Source organism: Nycticebus coucang, chromosome 12 (genome assembly GCF_027406575.1).
Source record: "Nycticebus coucang isolate mNycCou1 chromosome 12, mNycCou1.pri, whole genome shotgun sequence".
In the NCBI taxonomy this organism is placed as follows: Eukaryota; Metazoa; Chordata; class Mammalia; order Primates; family Lorisidae; genus Nycticebus; species Nycticebus coucang.
This window is the reverse complement of record NC_069791.1, coordinates 9,886,866-9,901,016: the sequence shown is the minus strand read 5'-3', so window position 1 is coordinate 9,901,016 and position 14,151 is coordinate 9,886,866. Positions and strand designations below refer to the sequence as shown.

At 46.8% G+C, this 14,151-nt stretch overlaps 1 non-coding gene and 1 pseudogene across 1 annotated transcript; both read right to left on the bottom strand.

Annotated features, from left to right (window-relative positions):
* Nucleotides 1–5,375: 5,375 nt before the first annotated feature.
* On the bottom strand, nt 5,376–5,524 carry LOC128563035 (uncharacterized; annotated as a pseudogene).
* Nucleotides 5,525–11,895: 6,371 nt separating this feature from the next.
* On the bottom strand, nt 11,896–11,974 carry LOC128563023 (small nucleolar RNA SNORA76). Its single transcript, XR_008373696.1, has one exon. It is a non-coding gene; the product is annotated as a small nucleolar RNA SNORA76 (small nucleolar RNA).
* Between the last annotated feature and the right edge of the window lie 2,177 nt (nt 11,975–14,151).

The window sequence follows — 14,151 nt, the reverse complement described above, 5'->3', positions numbered from 1 at the left end:
CTCGGCTCCTATAGCTCAGCAGCTAGGACACCAGCCACATACACCGGAGCTGGCAGGTTCGAACCTGTCAGGCCTGCCAAACAATGACAACTACAACCAAAAAATAGCTGAGCATTGGGTAGCGCCTGTGGCTCAATGAGTAGGGCGCCAGCCCCATATGCCGAGGGTGGCGGGTTCAAACCCAGCCCTGGCCAAACTGCAACAAAAAAATAGCCGGGCGTTGTGGCAGGCGCCTGTAGTCCCAGCTGCTCCGGCGGCTGAGGCAAGAGAATCACGTAAGCCCAGGAGTTAGAGGTTGCTGTGAGCCGTGTGACGCCACGGCACTCTACCCGAGGGTGGTACAGTGAGACTCTGTCTCTACAAAAAAAAAAAAAAAAAAAAATAGCTGAGCATTGTGGCAGGCACCTGTAGTCCCAGCTACTTGGGAGACTGAGGCAAGAGAATTTCTTAAACCCAAGAGTTTGAGGTTGCTGTGAGCTGTGACACCATAGCACTCTACCGAGGGCCTCACAGTAAGACTGTCCCCACCCCCCAAAAAAAGCAGGGGCCTGTAAAAGAGCATTTTTCAGCTGTTGGGATGCCTTATCTGCTGCCAGTTCCCATTCTAGAGTGACCAGTGACTCTTTGAGCTTTTTTTTTTTTTGTGACAATCTCACTTTGTCACCCTTGGAGAGTGCTATGGCGTCATAACTCACAGCAACCTCAAACTCTTGGGCTTAAGCGATTCTTTTGCCTCAGCCTCCCAAGTAGCTGGGACTACATGTGCCCACCACAGTGCCCGGGGTTTTTTTTTAGGAACGAGGTCTCGCTCTGGCTCAGGCTGGTCTTGAACTCCTGAACTCAGGCAAGCCACCCACCTTGGCCTCCGACAGTGGTAGGATTACAAGCGTGAGCCACCGCACCCAGCCTCTGAGCATTTTTAATTAAAGAATAGAGTGGTCTAGCTATTTTGCTATATGCAAGAATCCAGAGTCCGCAAAAGCCTATAATTCCTAAGAAGGCTCAAAGCTGTTCAAGGTCTAGGGTGAGCCAATATTGGTTCTATTCTTCCTTTGTCTAAGGCTCTCTTCCCCTGTAAAAGTTGGAGACCCAAATAGTGCACTTAAGGCACATATAATTGTGCTTTAGCCTTGGAAACTTTGTACCTACAATCAGGTAGAAAGTTCAATAGAGCTTGGGTAGCTTTGTGGCATTCTTTTGCATTTGGTGCTCCCAAAAGGTCATCAACATACTGAATAAGAGTCGCTATGAAATATGAGAAACAATTCAAGTCTTATTTTATTTTTTTTTTAGAGACAGAGTCTCACTTTGTTGCCCTTGGTAGAGTGCTGTGGCATCACAGCTCACAGCAACTTCCAGCTCTTGGGCTTAGGTGATTCTCTTGCCTCAGCCTCCCAAGTAGCTGGGACTATAGGTGCCCGCCACAACATCTGGCTTTTAAAAAGGCCAGGGCTGGGTTTGAACCTGCCACCTCTGGCATATGGAGCTTGCACCCTACTCCTTTGAGCCACAGGTGCTGCCCTTGCCTGGCTATTTTTTGTTGCAGTTTGGCCAGGGCTGGGTTCAAACCCGCCACCCTCGGTATATGGGGTTGGCGCCCTACTCTCTGAGCCACAGGCGCCACCCACAACTCAAGTCTTGGGCTAAGTCTTGTCCAAAGAAGTGAAGGCTGTCCCTAAATCCCTGAGGTAATTTGGACCAGTTGATCATACTTTGCTCTTCTCATCTGTCCTTCGGTAGCCCAGACTTCGGGGTTAATTTCTGTCCCTAATAAGGGAAGGCATAGTAGAAGTTCTTGTCTCATATGTATAAATGGTTGTTCCTGCTTTAGTTAGTATGTCTCTCCCCAGAAGGGGAAAAGGACTTTCAGACATGATTAGGAAGGCGCAAGAGAACAGCCAGTCACCCCAATTACAGCATAAAGGCGGAGAGAAGAATTTGGTAACCAGCTTACGAGACACCCTCCATATAGTTACAAATTTGGGGGATAGAAGACCAGGGTTAGACAGGACAGAAAACATTGCTCCAATGTCCAGAAGAAATTCTGTCCCCTGGCCCTCCACTATGAGGCAGACCTGGGGCTCTTGAGGGGTGATGACACAAGCTGGAGCCATGAGAATCTGCCCCAGGCACCCTCAGTCAAGTTTGGGAGTTGATGGGATCACTATCCCAGGAGGCTTCACCTCTGAGGACAGGCTGCCCTCGAGTGATCACCCATGCATAAAGGACAGAGGTCACCCTTGCATGCCCAACAGGTGGTACTGCCAGGGGCAATCTCTCTTGAAGCGGCCAGTCTGACCACATTGGAAGCACTTGTTCTCAGTTCCTCTAGCTTCCCTCTGCTCCTACATGGTACCCATAGGGCTGTTATTATTTTTTCACCTCTTCTCCCCTTTTTCTTCTCTTTCTCCTGATGTCAAAAATAGAAGACCACTTTGGCCATTTTAAGATTGTCCAGGTTATGATCCGGGCCCAGAGCCAATTTCTGGAGTTTTCTCTAATGTCTGGGCCACTTGAATGACAAATTTATCTTTTTTTTTTTTTTTGCAGTTTTGGGCGGGTGCTGGGTTTGAACCCGCCACCTCTGGTATATGGGGCCGGCGCCCTACTCCTTTGAGCCACAGGTGCCCCCCAACAAATTTGTCTTTAAAATAATTTTTCCCCGGCAGTGCCCTTAGTTCAGTCAGTAGGGTGCTGGCCACATACACTGAGGCTGGCGGGATTGAACCTGGCCTTGGCCAGGTGAAAAAACAATGAGAACTGCAAGAACAACAACAAAAAAAATAGCCAGGCGTTGTGGTAGGTGCCTGTAGTCCCAGCTACTTGGGAGGCTGAGGCAGGAGAATCGCTTAAGCCCAAGAATTGGAAGTTGCTGTGAGCTGTGACACCAAAGCACTCTACCCAGGGCAACAGCGTAAGGCTCTGTCTCAAAAAAAAAAAAAGAAAGAAAGAAAATGTTTATGCCAATATAGCAGGTGCCTGTAGTCCCAGCTACTTGGGAGGATGAGGCAAGAGAATCACTTGAGCCGAAGGGTTGAAGGTTGCTGTGATCTATGACATCACAGGGTGACAAAGTGAGACTCTATCTCAGAAAAAAAAAAAAAAAAAGAACGGGCAGCGCCTGTTTCTCAGTGGGTAGGGAGCCAGCCCCATATACCGAGGGTGATGGGTTCAAACCCAGCCCTGGCCAAACTGAAACAAAAAATAGCTGGATGTTGTGGCGGGCACCTGTGGTCCCAGCTACTCGGGAGGCTGAGGCAGGAGAATCACCTAAGCCCAGGAGTTGGAGGTTGCTGTGAGCTGTGATGTCACATGACTCTACCAAGCACCCTTGGTAGAGGGTAAGACTGTCTCGAAAAGACAAAAAAAGAAAAGGAAAGACAAGAAAATGTTTACCGCCACCAGTCACCTTGTTTCTCAGGGTCCCATTCAGGATCCTCAAAGGGAACTGCCTTTCCATGGAGTATCTGTTCCTTTCCTCAGAAGACATACTGCTGTCAGTATTGGACATGAACCACAAATCACCCCACTTACTAGCCTCATGTAAGACTTCATTTTTCTTATTCAAAGGTAAAGTGTGTTCTAGTAGTAGCATTATATCTCCCCAAGAGAGATCAAAGCTTTGTCTTAACCTTTGGAGAACATCTGTGTACCTATCTGGGTTATGAGAAAATTTTCCTAAAATCAACCTTAATTTGTTTTAAATCTGCCAGAGAAAATGAAATGAATACTCACTCATTTCCCCTCTCACCATGCGCAGTCGCGACAAGGGACACAAAGGATACAGCTGCTTTCTGCCAGTCCCTATAAGACCAGAAGAAACTCTTGGAACAGATTCCTTCTAGGGGTTTTCTAAACGCACAAAGGAAGGTGTGGAGAAGTAGACAGTGTCTCTCTCGGGAATCCCTGGCCATTTGGGGAAGTTAACTACAGCCAGGAGAGCTGGATCTATCTGACAGTTTTCACACAGTTGGGGGTTGTCTCTGACAAAAAAGAAAGCTTGCACATACATAATTCAGACCATTTCCCCTCTTGTTTACCATAGTTTATTTATTTATTTATATATATATATATATATATATTTTTTTTTTTTTTTTTTTTTTTTTTTTAATTTGGCCGGGGCTGGGTTTGAACCCGCCACCTCCGGCATATGGGACCGGCACCCTACCCGCTGAGCCACAGGCGCCGCCCTATATATATATTTTTTTTTTTTTTAGAGACAAAAGAGTCTCACTTTGTTGCCCTCGGTAGAGTGCTGTGGCATCATCACCTCCAGCTCTTGGGCTTAGGGGATCCTCTTGCCTCAGCCTCCCAAATAACTGGAACTATAGGCGCCTGCCACAACACCCGGCTATTTTTTTGTTGCAGTTTGGACAAGATTGGGTTCAAACCTGCCACCCTCAGCATATGCGCCGGCACCCTACCCACTGGGCCACAGGCCCCGCCCAGTTTACCATAATTTAAAGTACCCTCTGGTGGTTATTATTCACCCTTGGGGAGTCAATACTAAGGCTAAGCCTGGGTACAGAAGGAAACCACACATTTCTTCCTCAGTGTCTGGGGATCAAATATACCCCAATGCTTTAGAACAGTGGTTCTCAACCTTCCTAATGCTGTGGCCCTTTAACATAATTCCTGTGGGTCACGACCCACAGGTTGAGAACCGCTGCTTTAGAATATAGACCAGGCTCGGAGCCTGTAGCTCAAGTGGCTAAGGCACCAGCCGCATCCACCAGAGCTGGCGGGTTTGAATCCAGCCCTGGCCTGCCAATCAACAACAATAACTACAACCAAAAAAATAGCCAGGCATTGTGGTGGGCACCTGTAGTCCCAGCTACTTGGGAGCCTGAGGCAAGATAATTCCTTAAGCCCAGGAATTGGAGGTTGCTGTGAGCTGTGATGTCACAGCACTCTACCCAGGGTGACAGCTTGAAACTCCAGTCTCAAAAAAAAAAAAAAAAAGTTCTTTTGGCAAGAGAACATGTTACCTGGGTGTTCTCTTAGAGAACATTACTCATCTGTGGGAAAGAACAAATGTCCAGCATTTTATTTTATTTATTTTATTTTTTCATTGGGAAAAAATTTTTCTTTTTTCCAAAAATTGCACCAATATAAAGCAAAGCTGGCTCGACGCCTGTGGCTCAAGCATCTAAGGCGCCAGCCACATACACCTGAGTTGGCGGGTTCAAATCCAGCCTGGGCCCGCCGAACAACAATGATGACTGCAACCAAAAAATAGGCGGGTGTTGTGGCAGGCGCCTGTAGTCCCAGCTACTTGGGAGGCAGAGGCAGGAGAATCGCTTGAGCCCAGGAGTTAGAGGCTGCTGTGAGCTGTGATATCACAACACTCTACCCAGGGTGAGAGCTTGAGGCTCTGTCTCAAAAAAAAACCAGTATGTATGTATATATATATGTATATATATAGCAAAGCTCTAGTTGATGTGAGCGTGTTGTGTTGGTGTTAGCAGTACTGCCCTCACTATGTACTCATTGGACAGTAGTGTAATCCCAAGAAAAGAATTGTTTATTTTATTTTGAGACAGAGTCTCATTATGTTGCACTCGGTAGAGTGCTGTGGCATCACAGCTCACAGCAACCTCAAACTCTTGGGCTTAAGCGATTCTCTTGCCACAGCCTCCCAAGCAGCTGGGACTCCAGGCACCTGCCACAACGCCTGGCTATTTTTTTTGTTGCAGTTGTCACTGTTGTTCAGCTGGCCCAGGCTGGGTACCAACCTGCCAGCTTTGGTGTATCTGATTGGTGCCATAACCACTGTGCTACGGGAGCCAAGCCTTGGGTTACGTACTTTTTGACGGCTATATGAATAATGCTGCTATGGGCCAGGAGTTTGAGGTTGCTGTGAGCTGTGACACCATGGCAGTCTACCCAGGGTGACAGAGTGAGGCTCTGTCTCAAAAAAAAATAATGAAAATAAAAATAATTAATTAAAAATGAAAAAGAGTGAATATAGTTGCTTTGACTTCTATCCAAAATAAAATCAACTGACCTGGTGTGGTAGCTCATACCTCATCAGGTGGATTGCCTGATTTCAGGAGTTTAAGACCAGCCTGAGCAAGAGTTGAGACCCTGTCTCCAAAAATAGCTGGGTGTTGGCTGGGTGCCCATAGCACAGTGGTTACAGCGCCTGTCACATACACCAAGGCTGGCAGGTTTGAAACAAGCCCTGGCCAGCTAAACAAACAATGACAACTGCAACAAAAAATAGCTGGGTGTTGTGGTGGAAGCCTGTAGTCCCAGCTACTTGGGAAGGTGAGGCAAGAGACTCCCTTGAGCCCAGGAATTTGAGGTTGCTGTGAGCCATGAGTGCCATGGCATTCTACCAAGGGCAACAAAGAGAGACTGTCTCATAAAGAGAAGAAAAGGCCAGGCGCGGTGGCTCACGCCTGCAATCCTAGCACTCTGGGAGGCCGAAATGATGGATTGCTTGAACTCCTGAGTTTGAGACCAACCTGAGCAAAAGCAAGACCCCCACCACCACCACCATCTCTACTAAAAACAGAAAAACTGAAGCAAGAGGATCACTAGAGTTCAAGAGTTGGAGGTTGCTAGAGCGGCGCCTATGGCTCAAAGGATTAGAGCACTGGCCCCATACGCCGGAGGTGGTGGGTTCAAACCCAGCCACGGCCAAAACAACAACAACAAAAAAAAAAGCTTGGGCAGTAGGCTTGGCACCTATGGCTCAAGTGGCTAAGGTGCCACCCACATACACCAGAGCTGGTGGGTTCACATCCAGTCCAGCCCGCCAAACGACAATGGCGGCTGCAACCAAAAAATAGCCAGGCATTGTGACAGGTACCTGTAGTCCCAGCTACTTGGGAGGCAGAGGCAGGAGAATCGCTTGAGCCCAGGAGTTGGAGGTTGCTATGTGCGCTGTGATGCTACAGCACTCTACCCAGGGAGATAGTTTGAGGCTCTGTCTCAAAAAAAAAAAAAAATCTTGGGCTGTGCCTGTGGCTCGGTGGGTAGGGGTGCTGGCCACATATACCAAGGGTGGTAGGTTCAAACCCAGCCCCGGCCAAATTGCAACAAAAAAAAGCTGGGTGTTGTGGCGGGTGCCTATAGTCCCAGCTACTCAGGAGGCTGAGGCAAGAGAATCACCTAAGCCCAGGAGTTGGAGGCTGCTGTGAGCTGTGTGACGCCACAGCTCTCTATCGAGGGTGACAAAGTGAGACTCTGTCTCTACAAAAAAAAACAAACAAAAAAAATAGTTGGAGGTTGCTGTGAGCTATAATACCATGGCACAGCACTACTCACAGAGCACAGAGCACAGGGTGACAGCTTGCGACAATGTCTCAGAAAAAAATTTTTGGAAAGAAGTTGGAGAACACATATGGATCTAAAAGTAGACCTGCTGTTTGATCCTGCAATTCCTCTACTAGGTATATATCCAGAAGACCAAAAATCACTTTACAACAAGGATGCTTGCACCAGAATGTTTATTGCAGCCCAATTCATAATTGCTAAGTCATGGAAGAAGCCCAAGTACTCACTAAACCATGAATGGATTAATAAATTGTAGTATATGTACACCATGGAATATTATGCAATCTTAAAAAAGATGGAGACTTTGCCTCTTTTATGTTTACATGGATGGAGCTGGAACATATTCTTCTTAGCAAATTATCTCAAGAATGGAAGAGAAAGTATCCAACGTATTCAGTACTATTATGAAACCAATATATAATCACCCACACTTCCATATGAAAGATAAAACACAACTATAGCCCAGAATGAAAGAGTGAAGAGGAGGGGAAGGGGAGTGGAAGGGAGAGGTTGGATGGAAGGTAATCAGTGGGACCACCACCTATGGTGCATTTTGCAAGAGTACATATCAAGGGTGGCGCCTGTGGCTCAGTCGGTAAGGTGCCGGCCCCATATACCGAGGGTGGCGGGTTCAAACCCGGCCCCAGCCAAACTACAACCAAAAAATAGCCAGGCGATGTGGCGGGCGCCTGTAGTCCCAGCTACTTGGGAGGCTGAGGCAAGAGAATCGCTTAAGCCCAGGAGTTGGAGGTTGCTGTGAGCCGTGTGAGGCCACGGCACTCTACCGAGGGCCATAAAGTGAGACTCTGTCTCTACAAAAAAAAAAAAAAAAAGTACATATCAAATCTATTAAGTGTATATTAAGTGTAGAATACAAATGTCTTTTTTTTTTTTTTTTTTTTTTTTTTGTAGAGATAGAGTCTCACTTTATCGCCTTTGGTAGAGTGCCATGGCATCACAGCTCACAGCAACCTCCAACTCCTGGGCTTAGGTGATTCTCTGAATACAAATGCCTTAACACAATAATTAAGTAAGTGAGGTGAAGACTGTGTTAACCAGTTTGATGTAAACGTTCCAAATTGTATATAAAATCAGCACATTGTACCCCATAAATGCATTAATGTATACAGCTATGATTTAATTTAAAAATTTAAAAAATTAAAAAATAAAAAGAATAATGCTGCTATGAACATTCCCATACAAATTTTCTTTTTCTTTTCTTTTTTTTTTTTTTTTTGCAGTTTTTGGCCAGGGCTGGGCTTGAACCTGCCACCTCCGGCATATGGGGCCCACGCCCTACTCCTTTGAGCCACAGGCGCCACCCACACATACAAATTTTCAATTCTGTCTAGGAGTAGAACAACTGGGTCACATGGTAACTTTTTGAGAAACTTAATTTTCCAATGTGACTGCACAATTTATACTGTCACTGGCAGTCTGTAAGAATCCAGCTTCTCTACATCATTGCTAACACTTACCATTTTCCTTTTCAATTATAACTATGCTAGTGGATGTAAAGTGGTATCTCATCATGTACGCATTCGGTCCAGAGTCTTTGCCAGGGTCTGCAAGACCCCAGGGGATCTGGATCTATCTGGATCTATCTTCCTTAACTGTGTGTGCCACAGGTAAACAACCAGAACTCATGGCAGAAAACTGGGCATGAACTCATGTTAAGTGGCCTCTAGTCTTTATTTCTTTTTTTATTTCAGGTTAACGTGAGGTACAAATGAGTAGGTTATAATCTCTGCTTTTATTAGGTAAGGTCCCTGTTGTAGTTGTGTCCCACACTCATATAGTCTTTATTTCTTACACTTCCCATGACTATTCTTACATTTGGCTGCAGAAATATGACGTTTGATCCTTGGGATTGCTTCATATTCCTATAAGGATATAATATATTTAATATGCACCATATTACTGTTTAAAAGTATATTATTACTATAAAATAAAATTATTACTACATTACTCTCTCATTGTATTACTATAAAAAATATACTATAGTAATACTATAAAATAAAAATATTACTATAAAATAAAAAACCAGGCCATGGCACTGGCCCCATATCCTGAGGGTGGTGGGTTCAAACCCAACCCTGGCCAAACTGCAACAACAACAACAAAAAAATAGCTGGGGCTCGGCGCCTGTGGCTCAAACGGCTAAGGCGCCAGCCACATACACCTTATCTGGCAGGTTCGAATCCAGCCCAGGCCCGCCAAACAATGACGGCTGCAAACAAAAAAAAAATAGCCAGGCATTGTGGCGGGCAGCTGTAGTCATTGTGGGGGGCACCTGCCTGCACTTGGGAGGCAGAGGCAGGAGAATTGCTTGAGCCCAGGAACTGGAGGTTGCTGTCAGCTGTGATGCCATGGCACTCTACCCAGGGCAACAGCTTGAGGCTCTGTCTCAAAAAAAAAAAAAAAATAGCTGGGCATTAGTGGCGAGCACCTATAGTCCCAGCTATTCAGGAGGCTGAGGCAAGAGAATCGCCTAAGCCCAGGAATTGGAGGTTGCTGTGAGCTGTGTGACACCATGGCACTCTACCGAGGGTGATAAAGTGAGGCTCTGTCTCTACAAAAAAAATAATAAATAAAAAATAAAATCTTAAAATAAAAAAACCAATTCCAAAGCAAATAAGGTGCCAAGAATTTCATATAAAGGATCATAGACCTGACCCTCTCCCCCCAGCTTACTTGAACTTAGTCATAACCACTAACTGCCTTGCTTTTTCTGTTAACATGCCATCCAGGCATCCACCTGGGTAAGAGCATGATATTTCCTATGTCGAAAAGTTCTTTCCCCACTCATCCAAATGGCCTGCTCCTTCACTTTCTTGAGGTTTCTGATCAAATATCATCCAACCTTACCAAGAGGCCACCGGCTCTTATACCAGATCACCCCCTTACACTGATTCCCCACTAAAATGTGTAGGCTCCATCAGGCCAGGGTCTTGTTTTGGTCACTGTTAGTGTCCTCAACACTTAGCACATAATAGGTACTTAATAAATTTCGTGAATAAATTGGTTGCATTACTTAGACCACCAAAATACTATGAAATAGGAATGACTTAACAAAAATTAGAAAGTCGAACAGAGGTAACTTACACAAAGTCACACAGCTACAAGTCACATGGGTGGAATTTACATCTAAAATGAACCTTTTACAGCGGTGCCCATAGCTCAGTCGGCAGGGCGCCAGCCATATACACCTAGGGTTTGAATCTGGCCCGGGCCTGCTAAGCAACCAAGACAACTGCAACCAAAAAATGCCGGGCTTTGTGGCAGGAGCCTGTAGTCCCAGCTACTTGGGAGGCTGCGGCAAGAGACTCACTTACGGCCAAGAGTTGGAGGTTGCTCTGTGCTCTGATGCCACAGCCCTCTACCCTGGGTGACAGCTTGAGACTCTGTCTCAAAAAAAAAGAAAGAAAAAAATGGACCTTTTAGCTCCACGCCTGTAGCTTGGGTGCCAGCCACATACACTGAGGCAGGCAGGTTTGAGCCTGGCCTGGGCCTGCTAAACAACAATGACAACTGCAACAAAAAATAGCTGCGTGTTGTGGCGGGCGCCTGTAGTCCCAGCTACTCAGGAGGCTGAGGCAAGAGAATCACTTAAGCCCAAGAGTTGGAGGTTACTGTGAGCTGTGACACCATAGCACTCTACCAAGGGCAACATAGTGAGACTCTGTGTCAAAAAAAAGAAAAGAAAGGGCTACTGATCCTTGGAGGACACCATACTTCACAAGCCAAGTGTGCAGTGGGACCTGGAGTCTCTGGTCTTCAGGGACTCTGACTTTACAGCTCCTCCAGAAGGCTGTTCCCCTTAGCTTTTCTGTGCTTTCTTGTCTCAGGTCAGTGTTGGATTCATTATTTGAGGTATGTGACAAGGAAAAGCATTGAGACCGAGGTGGGGATCACCAGGAGAGGAGAAACTGGGGTGGGGAGAAGGAATACAAAATTTCCTTCCCTCCTCAGCCCATAAAGAGAAGTTCTGAGAACATATCTTTTTCTCCACTGCACAGCTTGCTCTTTATTCATGACCCCTGGATGAAAGTCAATTCCTTGAGGTACCCTTAGAGTTAAGGATGAGTTCAGGGTGGAAAGGCAGGCCTCCTGGGTATCAGTATCCCATGGTGACTATAGGGGGCAGTATAGTGCAGCAGCTAAGAGCCCAGCTGTGGAGTCTGACAGACTTGATTTGAATCCTCCTTTTGCTGTATGGTAGCCTTGAATAGTGACTTTGGGCAAGTTACTATCTAAACCTCCAAACTTCATTTAAGAATTGAAATAGTCTGGCAGATTTGAATCTAGCCCGTGCCTGTTAAACACCAATGACAACTACAACCAAAAAATAGCCGGGCGTTGTGGTGGGCGCCTGTAGTCCCAGCTACTTGGGAGGCTGAGGCAGGAGAATTGCCTGAACCCAGGAGGTGGGGGTTGCTGTGAGCTGTGATGCCACTGCACTCTACCCAGGGTGACAGTTCGAGATTCTGTCTCCAAAAAAAAAAAAAAGAAAAGAAAAGGAATTGACAAATAGTTATACTTCATAGGACTGTTTTTGTTTGTTTGTTTTTATATTAAATTAATTAATTAATTTTATGTTTTTGGCTGTCGCCCTGTTACTTGCAGTTAAAAGGGCCGCCCGCGGTGAGGGCAGGCGGCCCCAGTTACACGCAACCCTGTGCTCTGGCGCTACAAGGAAGCTGTTTTTATGTATTTATTTAGAGACAGAGACTCACTATGTCACCTCGGTAGAATGCTGTGCCGTCACAGCTCACAGCAACCTCCAACTCTTGGGAAGTGATTCTCCTGCCTCAGCCTCCCAAGCAGCTGGGACCGCAGGTGCCCGCCACAATGCCCGGCCACATTTTATTGTAGCAGTTGTCATTATTCAGCTGGCCCAGGCCAGTTTCGAACCTGCCAGCCTCGATGATGTGGTGCCGTAACCACTGTGCTATGGATGCTGAGCCTGTTTGTTTTTATTTTATTTTTATTTTTTGAGACAGTTTCACTATATCACCCTCAGTAAAGTGCCATAGCATCACAGCTCACAGCAACCTCAAACTCTTGGGCTTAAGGAATTCTCTTGCCTCAGCCTCCCAAGCAGCTAGGACTACAGGCACCGGCTACAATGCCCGGCTATTTTTTTGGTCGTAGTCGTCATTGTTCTTTGGCAGACCCTGGCTGGGTTCAAACCCACGAGGTCCGGTGTATGAGCTACAGGCACTGAGCCTGTTTGTTTGTTTGTAGAGACAGATCTTGTTCCGTCACTCAGGCTGGAATGCAGTGTGCAATCAGACCTCACAGCAGCCTCAAATTCCTGGACTCAGGAGATTTCCTCCCCCAACCTCCTGAATAAATGGGATTATAGGTGCCTCACTACCACATCTGGACAACATATTTTTGTTTTTACCTATTTTTAAATCTTTTTTTTGCAGTTTTTGGCTGGGGCCAGGTTTGAACCTGCCACCTCTGGTATATGGGGCCAGCACCCTACTCCTTTGATCCACAGGCACCGCACGTTTTTACCTATTTTTAGTATTATTGTTTTGATATAGGGTCTCACTCTGTTGCTCAAGCTAGAGTGCCATGGCATCAACCAAGCTCACAGCAACCTCAAACTCCTGGGCTCAAGTGATCCTCCTGCCTCAGCCTTCCAAGTACCTGGAACTACAGGTGCCTGCCACAAACCCACCTAATTTTTTTCATTTTTTAAGTAGAGATGGGGTATTGTTCTTGCTCAGGCTGGTCTCAAACTCCTGAGCTCAAAGGATCCTCCTGCCTCAGCCTCTCTGAGTGCTAGGATTACAGGTGTGAGCCATCACACACAGTCCTATTTTTATTTTTATTTTATTTTTTTTTCTATTTTTTTTTTTTTTTTTTTTTTGTAGAGACAGAGTCTCACTTTATGGCCCTCGGTAGAGTGCCATGGCCTCACACAGCTCACAGCAACCTCCAACTCCTGGGCTTAAGTGATTCTCTTGCCTCAGCCTCCCAAGTAGCTGGGACTACAGGCGCCCGCCACAACGCCCGGCTATTTTTTTGTTGCAGTTTGGCCGGGGCCGGGTTTGAACCCGCCACGCTCGGTATATGGGGCCGGCGCCCCACCGACTGAGCCACAGGTGCCACCCCTATTTTTATTTTTTACAGAGATCAAGGTATTGCTTTGTGGCCTTGGCCTCGAGTGATCCTCCTGCCTCCACCTCCCAAACTGCAGGGATTACAGGAATGAGCCATGGTACCCGGCCAGACTGTATTCAAAGCTAAATGAAATAGGCTTGGCACCTGTAGCTCAGTAGTTAGGGCGCGGCCACATACATCAGGGCTGGTGGGTTCAAACCTGGCCCGGGCCTGCTTGCTAAACAACAATGACAACTACAACAAAAAAATAGCTGGGCGTTGGGGCAGCGCCTGTGGCTCAAGGAGTAGGACACTGGCCCTATATACTGGGTGTGGCAGGTTCAAGCTCGGCCCCAGCCAAAACTGGTGGGCGCCTGTAGTCCCAGATGCTTGGGAAGCTGAGGCAAGAGAATCGCTTAAGCCCAAGAGGTTGAGGTTGCTGTGAGCTATGACGCCATAGCACTCTACGGAGGTCAACATAGTGAGAGAGGGGCGGCGCCTGTGGCTCAGTGAGTAGGGCGCTGGCCCCATATACGAGGGTGGCGAGTTCAAACCCAGCCCCGGCCAAACTGCAACAAAAAAAATAGCTGGGTTGGGCGGCGCCTGTGGCTCAACGGGTAGGGCGCCGGTCCCATATGCCGGAGGTGGCGGGTTCAAGCCCAGCCCCGGCCAAAAAAAAAAAAAAAAAAAATAGCCAGGCGTTGTGGCAGGCGCCTGTAGTCCCAGCTACTCGGGAGACTGAGGCAGGAG